This window comes from Triticum urartu, chromosome 6 (genome assembly GCF_003073215.2).
Source record: "Triticum urartu cultivar G1812 chromosome 6, Tu2.1, whole genome shotgun sequence".
In the NCBI taxonomy this organism is placed as follows: domain Eukaryota; kingdom Viridiplantae; phylum Streptophyta; class Magnoliopsida; order Poales; family Poaceae; genus Triticum; species Triticum urartu.
Window position 1 is genome coordinate 318,088,303 of NC_053027.1, and position 14,746 is coordinate 318,103,048.

Here is a 14,746-nt window from a genome sequence, read left to right on the forward strand (position 1 = left end):
GTGACCTAGTTTTCATCCTATATTTTCCGTATACATCGAGAACATTTTTCTTTCTTTCTGTTGGTTTTCATTCTACATTTTTCATATACGTCAAGAACATTTTTAATGCATGTTTAATATCTTTTAAATACTTGTTTAACATTTTTTTCAAATGCTTGCTTTAACATTTTCTAAATACAACATTGACTTTGTTCACACACATTGTATATTTTTTGTATACCTTTTCATCCACCTCTCGTTTAATTAACAAATTTCGGCCAATTTAGTAGAAAGTGAGTCAAATTTGAACCACAGTTGCTTGATAGTTTCCTCATTATATTTCCAAAAATATTATTAGGTACCCAAGCAGCTATTTCATCATAGATCCACCAAAGAGTTCCGCAATATTCAGCCCCTAGCTAAGAATGACCATGCCCAAATATTTCCCTTTTTCTATTTGATTTGAGTTGGAAACTATCAAGACCTAGGTTTAGCAATTTAATTGCAAGATACATTGCAAAATTTAAGAAAAATCTTATGACCTATATTTAGTAGTTTATCCATTTTTCAAATGACAACAAGGGAATAGCTTGTGAAGAATTACAAAGAATTTAGGAGAATACATTTTTTTGAATCGATGAACATTTTTTTAAATTTATGATCATTTTTTGTGAACATTTTAAGAAATCATCATGATTTTTTTTATCTCACATAATTTTTTTTCGGATTGACGAACATTTTTTCAGTACACAAACATTTTTTCAAAATCATGAACACTTCTTTAAAGCAGGAGCATTTTATTATTTCAAGAACATTTTTCCAAAAATCACTTTTATAAAAAATGTTTTTAATCGTGAATTATTTTGAAGAAGAAAAATAAAATCAGAAAATGAAAGTAAAAAATCACACGTGTTCCAACTAAAAAAACCTTGTAGTAGGCTATGGGCCGTTGGTACAATTGGCAGACCACAATGTTAAAGAAAAAATGAAGAAGGAAAGAAGGAAAGGCTTCCCGCCCAAGCCCAGGAAATGGGAGTGCCTTCAAAAAGGGTGAGTGTGGTTTAAAATCACGAGTGGTGCCCTGGTCTGGTGGTTTGGCCACCACGCTTGTGGAGTTAAGGCGCGGGTTCGAATCACACTTTGCGCATATTTCTTTTTCAGTTTTGCAGTCCCACTCGTCAAGTCACTTGTGAGACCCACTTGTCTGTTCTGTTTGGCCTATGTGGCAGTTTGTGGGTGGGTCCTACATGTCAGTTTGGTGGGGCCCATGTGCTGTGTATCTGGTCGGCCCCACACGTCAGGTAGCTTGTGGGTTCCACCTCTCATAGAGAAATGTAACGAAAATTGACACATGGACATGACATGTAGATGAAAGTGCGGAGGTGGAAGACACACGGACATGACACGTAGGCGAAATTGGTGAGGTGGACTACACATGGATTCAGGCATTACAAATTAGCAGCTATGACCATCTAGACTTGTCATAATCTAGTAGAAATAGAGTAGTAAACTAGTGTTGTCTGCCTATGACCTTTTCATGTAAGAAAATTGCGACCTTTTTGATCAAAATGGTCATGATGCTTTAGGGTTTGGACCCTCCCACATAGCTTACGACAAATTGGTTCCAAATGGTCATAGATTTATGACTATTTGACCCAGGGTCACTATAGAAGGTCATAATTCAAAATATTTCTTGTAGTGGGATCAGAATGAGGCTCGATGCATTGTTCGGCATTGGAAAGCCTATATGGTTCATGAAGGAGAGCTCTACAAGAAGAGCGCGAATGGAATACTTCAAAGATGTATCTCCAAAGACGAAGGACAGGAACTCCTAGCCGAAATCCATGCTGGTCTTGGCGGTCACCACACCGCGGCTTGGGCTCTTGTAGGCAAGGCCTCCCGTACTGGTTTCTTATGGCCAACACCCCGAGCAGATGCACAGGACCTTGTCCAACATTGTGTGGGATGCCAGCTTTTCGCCAATCAAAGCCATATGCCGCCTACCGCCTTACAAAAAATCCCCATTACTTGGCCTTTGGTGGTATGCGGGCTTGATATGGTCGGACCCCTTAAAGGGGAAGCCATAGAAAAAAATATCTGCTGGTCATGGTAGATAAATTCACTAAGTGGATAGAGGCCAAACCAGGTAAAACGGTCGAAGCCGGACAAGTGATAGACTTTATATCCGGTGTCGTACACCATTATGGTGTCCCACACACCATCATCACCGATAACGGCTCCAACTTTACAGCTGACAAAGTGAAAATATGGTATGTTTACCTGGCATCAAGCTCGATTATGCCTCCATCTATCACCCCAAAACAAACGGTCAAGTCAAATGAGCTAATGGTCTTAGCATGAGTGGCATCAAGCCTACACTAGTATGGTCTTTAAAAGAGTCAGACAAACACTGGGTCGAGGAGCTCGACTCCCTACTCTGGGGGCTGTGGACCATGCCCAATCGCATTACCGATTACACACCGTTCTTCATGGTGTATAGCGCAGAGGCTGTTTTGCCCTGCGACATCATTCATGACTCACCTTGAGTGCGCATGTACGAAGAGAGAGAAGCCAAGCTTGATCGGCAGGACAGTCTAGATGCCCTAGAGGAGGAGCGGCGATGTTGCAAAATCCCCTGCATTCTATCAACAACAAGCTCATAGATACCGAAGCAGAGAACTGCGGGCCAAGACATATAATGTTGGTGAACTCGTTCTATGCTTGCCAGAAAAGAAAAAGGACAAACTCAAGCCCAAGTGGGAAGTTCCCTTCATTATAGATGAAGTTCTCACTGGAGGTGCGTACCGTCTTCGTGATGCATCGGATAATCGCTTAGAGCCGAACCCGTGGAATGCCGCCAGACTCCGAAGATTCTACACCTAGAGCCGGACTCATTGTTCGTTTTCTTTTTCTCCTCCTTTCATTCTCTCTCTCTTTAAATTTTTTCTGTATAGCTCCTGTGTGGCTAGACCGCACACCTATGAGGCCCACATCCTTAAATGTATATGCCCATAATACCTGGGGGCTTCTTTTGCAGAAGCTTATTATCATTTTTCGAGCATCAAGCTCACCGCATATGTGTCCTTTTATCATATATACCTTTTCTTCGCCATTATATGCACCTTTATGACTTAAGTTTTTGCCAAGCTGGGTTTCCTGGCTCCTGTGCTTATGCCCTACTTTCTCGTTTGTTCAGCTAGGGCATAAAGGGAGCACCTCTGCGATTGTTATAGCCGGGTTATCCAGACTTGTACCTCAGACTGGGTGAAGCCGAAAGCTAGCATTCTTAAGGGAATGATTGGTTGCTGAGTAAAAGACAAACTGCCCTCATGGCACTACAAAACCCCAGAGTATAAACACGTACTGTAATTTTTTAGCATCACAGCTTCGGTAGGCACAAAAAAACGCATACTAGCCCAGGGAAAGGAACCCTTAATGGAACTATTCTCTCTGGGAGATGTTTCTTACAATAATGTAATATAACATACCTCCTCGGATACAACTTGTCTGTTCAAGCAATGATGACCGGGCTGCCTGGTTTCTGAACATATTTGGTGTTTACCTATGGTATAGTATTCGAAAACACCCCTAACCATGGGTTTTCAGAGGTCGAAGCAGAAAGTCTGCCATGACAATCGTTTTACAAATTCGGATGGAGATAAGTTTGTTGACAAAAGTACATTGCTACTTAGACTAAAAAACTACTTCTTCCTCTAGACCCTCTAGCAGGCTGTTTAGCTTACAATCTTGTTGGGAGAACTTGGCAGCCACTTTCACTTGGTCGTACACTAGGCTGGCCCAAATTTCCTGTCCGTCGGATCCGCGAGGTCCAGCCCGGGCCATATGATTGGGATCAAGTCTGGTGTACCGTGTTTTTACCATGGCCTAGGCTTCCCAAGCACCTTCTCGGCATGCCGATATCTTCCCTAGCCCAAAACGGCACCGAGCTCCCTTGAATAAATTCACAAGGTCATCCATACTTCATTTAGGAGAATCGGCTGGCCATAAAGCCTTGGCGATGATTCTCATCGCCCTATGTGCTCGCTCATGCACCTTGGACAGCTCTTGTAGCAGGTCACCTTGGAATCCAGACACCCTTCTTCGGGCCGCCCAGTCAACACATCTGCAGACATAAAACTTGTTAGGATTCGCATCAGCAAACTATACGACCTAAGTTAAAAGACATACTGAATATGCCGCCTCTCATCTTTTTGTTATCGTTCAAGGCCTATGCTAATTGGGCTCGCACATCTTTCAGCTCTTTGTCGAGCTGGGTGTTGGCGTCTTGTAGCTTGTTCTTCTCATCCCTGGTCCGTGTCAGTACAAGCTGACCAGCGGCCTCTTGCCTTTCGGCATGTTCTTTGTCTGCCTGCGCGGCCTTCAGCTTCTCTTCCAGCCGCGCAACCGATCCTGCCATTGTAAAACGAAAATGTGCTCATTTGCATACACATGACTGGCACATGATTATTTTTCCGGATAGAAGGGGAAATTACCAATCGATGCCTCCTTGCACTTCTCCAGTTCGGCAGTAGCAGCAGTCAGCTGCGTCCAACACTGCTCCAGCTCCCGAGATAGCATGTTGTTCTTCTCCGTGAGTACCTATTACACATAGATCCTTAAAATCAGTTGCTTCAACTGTTTTCAAGTCTCGGGGGCTACTGGTATATGGCTATTAAATCTACATGAAATGATCTTACTCGCATATCCTTTGCAACTGGCGAGTGGCCCCAGCAATCCCAACCCAAGCAGCTCGGATGTATGCATGTGCCGAACTAAAGGCATTAAATGACACTTCAGTAAAGGTAGGATCGCACATGGCGGCCCTCCTGCGCCGATGGTTCATGGCACTCTCCACCTCGGAGTTGGTGACAGATACATTGTCCGAATCATCGGGAAGAGAACAATCAGGCATGGCACCCATATTAACTCCAACCCTAGAGGCAGGGTCTGGTGTTGGATTGGCGGACGTGTGTCCGGCGAGGTCTCTGGATATAGTCCGGTGATTGTTCTTCCTGAAATATGGGGAGGGGAAAATGTCACAGTTCAGTATGCTTGCCGCAGGGCGTATCAAAGGCCGTGCCTTTTTGATGAAGGACGAAGCTTGGAAGAATTGCCGTCCGCCTTTCTTTTGAAGATCCTCCTTGTGTCGGCATACCCTTTTCAAGGAATGATCCCGATGCGGCATGGCGAGACGAGCGCCGCCCCTTGGAAGCATGAGACAGTGTAGCGGGTGAGGCACAATGGGAAGACTCATTTGGAGGAGATGCTACCTGGGCACTTACATGGGAAGATGGAAGGAGGTCCGGGTAATCGGCTTCGATGGCCACTTCTATGCCGTCCTAGCTCGCCTGATAGAAAACCCCCTCCTTGAGCTCCACGGATATATCTGGATCCTCCTCGAATCCGGGATCTAGGTCCCGATTATGGTCCTCCTGCTACGGAGCGGGGCTATAGATCCCCGCAGTAGCCTTTCTCCATTCCTGGTAAAAATGGTTGGGTTAAGATTGACTAATTACGACTCAGGAAGAAGATTAAGTGAGGTATTGGATTGAAAGCTTACCCAGCTAAGGGGGTTATACATGGAAAAGCCATCTCAGCACTTGAGGTGAGTGAATTCTTCTTTCTCCCCTTCGTAAAGATCAACCAACATGGCGGCCAGGGCGGTGAAGTTATTCGGACCCTTGCACCCATAGCGGGATGTATCATCCTCCTCGTTGTAGTTCCACATGGGGAGTCCTCTGGATAGGAGTGGTTGGACATCGTGCGTTTTGTAAATCGCCATGACTTCAATTATGGACAGTCTGGACTGGGCAAGTACCTTTATCTTGTCCATTAACTTCTTAACTTCCGCACTATCCTCCTCCTCGAGGCTCTGGGGGCGCCAGCTGTGGCGTTTCTTTAACGAGCTACTGGAAAATTCAGGTAGGCCACGTTGGATTGGGTCCAAAAGAATGACATCTTCAATATAGAACCACTCCAAGGGACACTCATCGGATGCCTTCTTTGTAGTGCCGGATAGGTATCCTGTCCCGGCTATACGCCACACTTCGGCGCCCCCCACCTCGAGTCTGGATCCCTTTTGGGAGCGAGGGATGAGGCAGAAAAGCTTCCTCCACAATTCAAAATGGGCCTCATAGCCTAGGAACAGCTCGCATAGAGCGACAAAGCCCGCGATGTGCAGAATGGAGCCTGGCGTGCGGTTGTGCATTTGGAGGCCATAGTACTCCAGGAGAATTCGGAAGAAAGGATGAATTGGAAATCCAACGCCTCTTAATAAATAGGAAACGAAGCACACTCGCTCCCCTTCTGAAGGATTAGGGAAATTTTCCGCAAGGGCTTCACCAGTAAAGGAGGTTAATCCCACCGAAACGGGGACTAGATCCTCAGGGGGGAGATATCCCTGCATTTGGAGCTTGGTCAGCTGAGCGTGGGATATAGAATAGCTCTCCCAATCGCCTTTTTCCGGACCATGGGGGCGTGCAGAAGAACTGGGAGCGCTAGCCATGTTTACGTGGTTTCTTGTGACCAACTCTAAGGATTTTCTGCCTGGTGTGGAATGGCATCTGAGATTCAATCTCCTTAAATAGACGCCTTCCTTGGACGGCCCGGCTGTTATGTGTAAAAATGCCTGGACCCTTCATATCCGTCTGACATGTGGGAGATGGAGCGGCGCTGGCGCAGAAGCCAAAGGATATAACATTTAATGTAAAGCCGAAGACCGAAGACCAAAATGTAGATTCGAATACAGTCCTTTGGTTCAGATGCTCAGAGATCTGCGGAGGAGGAACCCACCTTGCAATGCCGAAGACAATTTGTGCGCCAAACACGTCATCATTGAAGACTGGTTCGGGGGCTACTGAGGGAGTCCTGGATTACGGTGTCCTCGGGCATCCGGGCTATGCAACATGGGCCGGACTAATGGGCCGTGAAGATACAAGACAGAAGATTTTCCCCCGTGTCCGGATGGGACTCTCCTTTGCGTGGAAGGCAAGCTTGCGTGCGGACATGAGTATTCCTTTCTTTGTAAACCGACTTTGCACAAACCTAGCCCCCTCCGGTGTCTATATAAACCGGAGGGTTTAGTCCATAGAGGCAATCACAATCATAATCATACAGGCTAGACATCTAGGGTTTAACCATTACGATCTCGTGGTAGATCAACTCTTGTAACCCCTATATTCATCGAAGTCAATCAAGCAGGACGTAGGGTATTACCTCCATCAAGAGGGCCCAAACCTGGGTAAACATCATGTCCCCTGTCTCCTGTTACCTTCGGTCCTTAGACGCACAGTTCGAGACCCCCTACCCGAGATCTGCTGGTTTTGACAATGGTAGTCCGGCTGAGGATTCCATCATGGGCCCAAACGATGTGAGCAGGGTTCCCAAGCCCACCATCCGAGTGCCACTTGGTACACCGTGCCACTGCACCTAGTCTGTCCCAAGCCCACCTGTACCGGGTGCCACTTGGTAGACTATTAGCACAACCTACAAACACCAGAAACAAGTTGCAACTCCTGGACAGAGATCGAGGCGATTAATAAGCCGAGAGGGGTCGAGTTACTGGAACCCAATGTGTGGTAGTAACTGTCTTGGATCACTGACACCGAACTCAGTTCCAGAGGACGATTTCAATGAGACAACCCACCATGTAGTCCAATATGGCCTCTCATCGCTACCTTTATCAAATCGGGTTCACACACTTAGCTCTCAACAGTAGGACATGTTCACAACATTCCAATTCATCCCCGATGAATCAGACCTGACACAAATCTAAGCAATAGCAGGCATGACAAGCAAGAATGAATGAGTAGGCACATCATGGCTCAAACAACTCCTACTCATGCTAGTGGGTTTCAACTATTTATTATGGCAAAGACAAGTCATGCAGAGGAAAGGGGTTCAACTACCGTAGCATGTAACAGTGGAATCATTGTTGTCCTAATGAGGTAAAAGAGAGCAATAGCGAGAGAGTGGGATTGTATCGGAATGCTCAATGGGGGCTAGCTTGCTTGGATCTTCTGATGATAGCATTGTGTCTTCATCAGTGTCATCAATCACATCGTCGAAACAACATCTACTGAGAGGTGGCAAACATTGGCAAACAAGAGGGAACACAATCAATGCAATGCAACAATATGATGCATGATCATGACATGGCAATATGATGTGATTTGTCCTAATGTAGCTAGCATCAGAAGGGTTTGAGTTGATTTGAACCAAAGGTTTAAATTCAAACTATGAATTTTCAAAGTGCATTAACATGTTTTGATCTATACAGAAAGGTTAAGTTGCTTTACCATGCATGAAACTAGTACCAACAGATAGATTGGATTTTTTTGATAATTTTTCACATATTAATTATTTCCATTGGAGTTATAGATTATTTTCTATGAATTTTTGAAGTTTAAGTAATTTTCTGGAATTTCCTGAATTACTTTTAATCCAGAAAATGATTAACTACGTCAGCATTGTGCAAGGGTGATTTCAGCGGGTAAACTGGTCGGCCAGCTCAAACCTGACATGCAGGACCCATTGGTCAGTGACCCTGGCTAGTTAGGTCACCAACAGGTGGGCCCGATCAACATTGACTAAGTCAAAGTCAAGCTGACACATGGGGCCACATGCTTAGCAATACTCTTAACAAAAAATTAGGCTAACCTAAATGGGTGCAGGGGCCCACAAGGCGCTGGCTCTAGGGTGATTACCACAGCCATTAACATCTAATGACAAGGTGTCGGTGTCAAAACCGGCGGATCTTGGGTAGGGGGTCCCGAACTGTGCGTCTAGGCCGGATGGTAACAGGAGACAGGGAACACGATGTTTTACCCAGGTTCGGGCCCTCTTGATGGAGGTAAAACCCTATGTCCTGCTTGATTAATATTGATGATATGAGCAGTACAAGAGTAGATCTACCACGAGATTAGAGAGGCTAAACCCTAGAAGCTAGCCTACGGTATGATTGTTGTATATGGAGTTGATTGCCTACGGAATACAACCCTCCGGTTTATATAGACACCGGATAGGGTTAGGGTTACATAGAGTCAGTTACAATGGTAGGAGATCTTGAATATCCGCATCCCCAAGCTTGCCTTCCACGCCAAGGAAAGTCCCATCCGGACACGGGACGAAGTCTTCAATCTTGTATCTTCATAGTCCAGGAGTCCGGCTGAAGGTATAGTCCGGCTACCCGAACACCCCCTAATCCAGGACTCCCTCAGTAGCCCCTGAACCAGGCTTCAATGACGACGAGTCCAGCGCGCAAATTGTCTTCGGCATTGCAAGGCGGGTTCCTCCTCCAAGTCCTTCATAGAAGATTGTAAACACCAAGAGTAGTGTCTGGCTCTGCAAAATAAGCTTCCACATATTTCCATAGAGAGAATAATATTAACACAAATCAAATCTGCTAACGTATTCCGCAGTGCGTCATCACACTACAGCCAAGTCCTTCACTCGAATCGTTTTCACTTTTCCACCTCAGTGTGTTTTGCGAGGCGGTTTCCTTGGCACGTCTTGTCAAAGCAGAGATCGTGTACCCCCCTTTTATGGGATTCTCATCAATATGGACGTGGGTAACCCAACCGCGCCACTTATCACGACGCTTGGGAGGCAAGCGAGTTTTACTAGGCAGGTGGGGACGCACAACCATATCCGCCCATATAAGGGGACAAGGATCCACCTTTTTACCTACGCCTTCTTCCTCCTTTTCCTATCCATCTCCTGCGCACCCGAGCTCCAGCGCCCAAGCCCGCACTTTCCACCTCAACCTTCTCCAGCAATGTCCGAAGCGGGAGGCAAGTGGATGGTCTCCTCCGCCACGGAGGGCAAAGTCAAGAAGCTAAGGAAGGCCGGATACCTGTCCAAGGACATCACACACCGGCTTCCCGAAGAGGGGCAACTTCTCCCCACCCCAAGGCCCAATGAGAGGGTAGTATTTCTCCCCCACTTCCTCCGCGGACTGGGTTTTCCACTCCACCCATTTGTCCGGGGGCTCATGTTCTACTACGGCCTAGATTTCCACGATCTGGCTCCGAACTTCATCCTCAACATCTCGGTGTTTATCGTCATGTGCGAGGCTTTTCTCCGCGTCTGCCCTCATTTCAGCCTCTGGCTCAAGACCTTCAACGTCAAGCCCAAGGTGGTGCGCGGCAGCCAGGCGGAGTGCGGAGGCGCCATGGCGGGCAAGATGGCCAACGTCCTATGGTTCGAGGGCTCTTTCATGGAGATCCTAAAGGGATGGCAATCCGGGTGGTTTTATATCACCGAGCCGCATGATCCGAAATGGACCGCAGCCCCCGAGTTCTGATCCGGACCCCCCACGCGGTTTATGTCCTGGAAAGAGACGGGCCTGTCGTGGGGTGATGAAAAAGAGGTGACCAGATTGCAAACATGCATCCAGTCCCTGGTGAACAAGCCAGTCTGGCTTGTTAATGTAATCCAGGTTATGCTCGTCCGCCGGATCCTCCCGTGCCAACAACGGGATTTTAATCTGTGGGAGTTCGACCTGGCGCAGCATCAAACCCTCAGCAGGCTCTTCGACACGACATACGAAGATGCCTTGAAGATGCTATTCAAGGGCACCGAGGCTCCCGCATCCGCTTCCAAGGACCGCGGATACAGCTCGCAGCGTCACGCTAGCGAGGTATGCCATCTACACCTTTTACAGGATGTTAAGCTTTTTTCATAGTTTGACTCTATGCGGGATCTAAACTCCCTTACCTTTGACAGGCTTGGCGGGCGATATCCGGACCAATTAACTGTCCGGCTCCACTGCCCGAAGACCCAGCCCCAGCTCTACTAGCGAAGCTGCTGGTTCCGGCGCCTTATGTGGTGCCAGAGAAGAAGGCCAAGAAGAAGAAGACCACAGGGACTCGAAAGAGTGCCCGCAACGTGGTGGTGTCAGACTCGTCATCTGACGAGTCCGAGACGCCCTCCTCCCGCGAAAACAAGGAGGAGGAAGAAGAAAACTCTCCCCCCCCCAGCGGAGGGAGGAGAGAAGAGGAAGGCCGCCCCAATGGGGGAGGCCGAGGGGTCTAGGAAAAGGAAGACCCCTCCGCCGGACTACGCCCCCAACGCCGAAGAGGGCAAAGAGGAGTGGCCAAAGAGGGCCAAGCGTCCGGCGAAATCATATGTTCGGATGTCAAAATAACTCATGATGTTCCTTTGTTGCACAGCTTTCCCTAATGTCGAATGTAATTATGCAGTCCGCCCTGGGCCGAATTCGAAAAATCGTCGGGTGGCTCCCTGGACTCATCGGACGTGAACTCAGTTCTGCCCGCTGTCTCCCCCCGCATTGCAGACGACGCTGAAGTGGCGTCGCAACAAGCTCTGGGGCAGGAGGAGGTGGTCCCGGAGGAGCCGCAAGGCAACCTCCCGGACTCCAGCAGTGAACGGGATAAGGCTCCCCAGGGCTCTCAGTCCGGCTTTGTGCCGGACACCGCGCCGGAATCTTCCACAGTTCCGGACCGCGGTAGGCGAACTCCTTTCAAGAGGAGCAAGCCTTCTGAGCCGGCGGCCTCCATCCAACCAGAGGTGCCGGACAATCTGCTGGAGGTGCTTGACGATGCCTCCATCGACGAGGGGCACCGTACTATTATGAGTACGGTGATCCAGAAGGTTCAGTCCGCCAAGAGCAGACTGATTGAAGCTTGCGCTAGCCTTCTAACAGGCTTCGAGGTAAGTAAAAATATGTAAAAATATTACCGCATAGACAGTAGCCCCTGATGCTCTGTTTGGCGTTCGGAAAGAAAAGCCGAATAGAGGATCTATTAAATATCGCAGGAGTCTAACAAAAAAGAGTCAATATGCGTATGCAAGCTTGTGGATGCACAAGGCACCCCAAGGTAAAATTAAAGGACAACCAAAAGCCTAAGATTGGGGATGCCCCGGAAGGCATCCCCTCTTTCGTCTTCTTCCATCGGTAACTTTACTTGAGGCTATATTTTTATTCACCACATGATATGTGTTTTGCTTGGAGCGTCTTGTGTGATTTGAGTCTTTGCTTTTTAGTTTACCAAAATCATCCTTAGTGTACACACCTTTTGGGAGAGACACACATGAATTGGAATTAGTTAGAATACTCTATGTGCTTCACTTATATCTTTTAAGTTAGATAATTTTGCTCTAGTGCTTCACTTATATCTTTTAGAGCACGGTGGTGGTTTTATTTTATAGAAATTATTGATCTCTCATGCTTCACTTATATTATTTTGAGAGTCCCTTAGAACAGCATGGTAATTTGCTTTGGTTATAAAATTAGTCCTAATATGATAGGCATCCAGGATGGGCATAATAAAAACTATCATAGAAAGTGCATTGAATACAATGAGAAGTTTCATACTTGATAATTGTTTTGAGATATAAAGATGGTGATATTAGAGTGTGCTAGTTGAGTAGTTGTGAATTTGAGAAATACTTGTGTTGAAGATTATAAGTCCCGTAGCATGCACGTATGGTAACCGTTGTGTAACAAATTTGAAACATGAGGTGTTCTTTGATTGTCTTCCTTATGAGTGGCGGTCGGGGACGAGCGATGGTCTTTTCCTACGAATCTACCCCCTAGGAGCATGCACGTAATGCTTGGTTTTTCATGACTTGTAGATTTTTTCAATAAGTATGTGAGTTCTTTATGACTAATGTTGAGTCCATGGATTATACACACTCTCACCTTTCCATCATTACTAGCCTTTTCGGTACCGTGCATTGCCCTTTCTCACCTTGAGAGTTGGTGCAAACTTTGCTACTGCATCCAAACACCGTGATATGATACGCTCTATCACAGATAGACCTCCTTATATCTTCCTCAAAACAGCCACCATACCTACCTATTTTGGCATTTCCATTGCCATTCCGAGATATATTGCCATGCAACTTTCCACCGTTTCATTTATGACACGCTTCATCATTGTCATATTGCTTTGCATGATCATGTAGTTGACATCGTATTTGTGGCAAAGCCACTGAGGGAGTCCTGGATTAGGGGGTCTCCGGACAGCCAGACTATATCCTTTGGCCGGACTGTTGGACTATGAAGATACAAGATTGAAGACTTCGTCTCGTGTCCGGATAGGACTCCACTTGGCGTGGAAGGCAAGCTAGGCAGTATGGATATGGATATCTCCTCCTTTGTAACTGACCTTGTGTAATCCTAACCGTCCCCGGTGTCTATATAAACCGGAGGGTTTTAGTCCATAGGACAACATACAATCATACCATAGGCTAGCTTCTAGGGTTTAGCCTCTCTGATCTCGTGGTAGATCTACTCTTGTAATACCCATATCATCAAGAATAAATCGAGCAGGACGTAGGGTTTTACCTCCATCAAGAGGGCCTGAACCTGGGTAAAACATTGTGTCCCCTGCCTCCTGTTACCATCCGCCTTAGACGCACAGTTCGGGACCCCCTACCCGAGATCCGCCGGTTTTGACACCGACATTGGTGCTTTCATTGAGAGTTCCACTGTGTCGTCGCCGTTAGGCTTGAGGGCTCCTTCTATCATCGATAGCGATGCAGTCCAAGGTGAGACTTTTCTCCCCGGACAGATCTTTGTGTTCGGCGGCTTTGCACTGTGGGCCAGCTCGCTTGGCCATCTGGAGCAGATCGAAAGCTACGCCCCTGGCCATCAGGTGAGATTTGGAAACTTAAATTACACGGCCGATATCCGCGGAGACTTGATCTTCGACGGATTCGAGCCCCTGCCTTGTGCGCCACGCGGTCACGATGAATACGATTTAGCTCTACCTTTGGACCGTATTCAGGAGATCGTACCGGCAGCCGCTCCGAGCCTCAATTCGGAGCCAGTCGCGCCGTCCATGGACGGGTGGATAGACCCCGTCACAGAGGCCATATCCTCAGCGGCGATCGAGCCGAATATCGACCTTACCCTTCACGAGAGCCGTGTTGCCATACTGCCGGAGCCTTCCCCGGCCACGGACTCCGAACCGCCTGCGCCTGTGCCTATCGAATCTGACTGGGCGCCAGTCATGGAGTTCACCTCCGCGGATATCTTTCAGCACTCACCCTTCGGCGACATACTGAATTCATTAAAGTCTCTCTCCTTGTCAGGAGAGTCCTGGCCGAACTATGTCTGGCAGGATTGGGATGCGGATGATGAATAAATTCACCGCCCATCCACCTCCCACTTAGTAGCCACTGTCATGACTTAACCGACATGCTCGATTTCGACTCCGAAGACATCGACGGTATGGACGACGATGCAGGAGACGAACAGGAACCACTGCCCACAGAGCATTGGACGCCCACTTCATCACATGACGTATACATGGTGGACACACCAAAAGAAAATGACGACGAGGAACAAAAGGATGCATCGAAGGGTTGTCCCCTCGAGAAGCAGTCAAAGCGGCGGCGTAAGCGCCGCTCCAAATCCCGCCTCGGTAGAAACAACGATCATATAGACCCAGCGTTAGAGCAGGGTGAACCATCGCCGAACCACGGCAACACGGAGAACCTTACTCTGTCAGAGATAATAATCCGGACGACATCACACCGGACAGACACCCGGAGCAACAGAATGCCCATCAAAGGCTTGTTGCCACCGCGAGGAGTCTAAAAAAGCAGAAGGAAAGGCTGAAGGCTGCGCAAGACACACTCAGATGGAGTAAAGTACTTAACACATCAGCGAAGTACGGCGGTAATCGCCCCACCAAGAGCTACCCGAAGCGGAAGTTGCTACCTGAATTCGATGAGGAGGCCTTAGATCCCCCGCAACCAAAAATTAAAACGGCTATCTGGCCGGATAGACGACCTC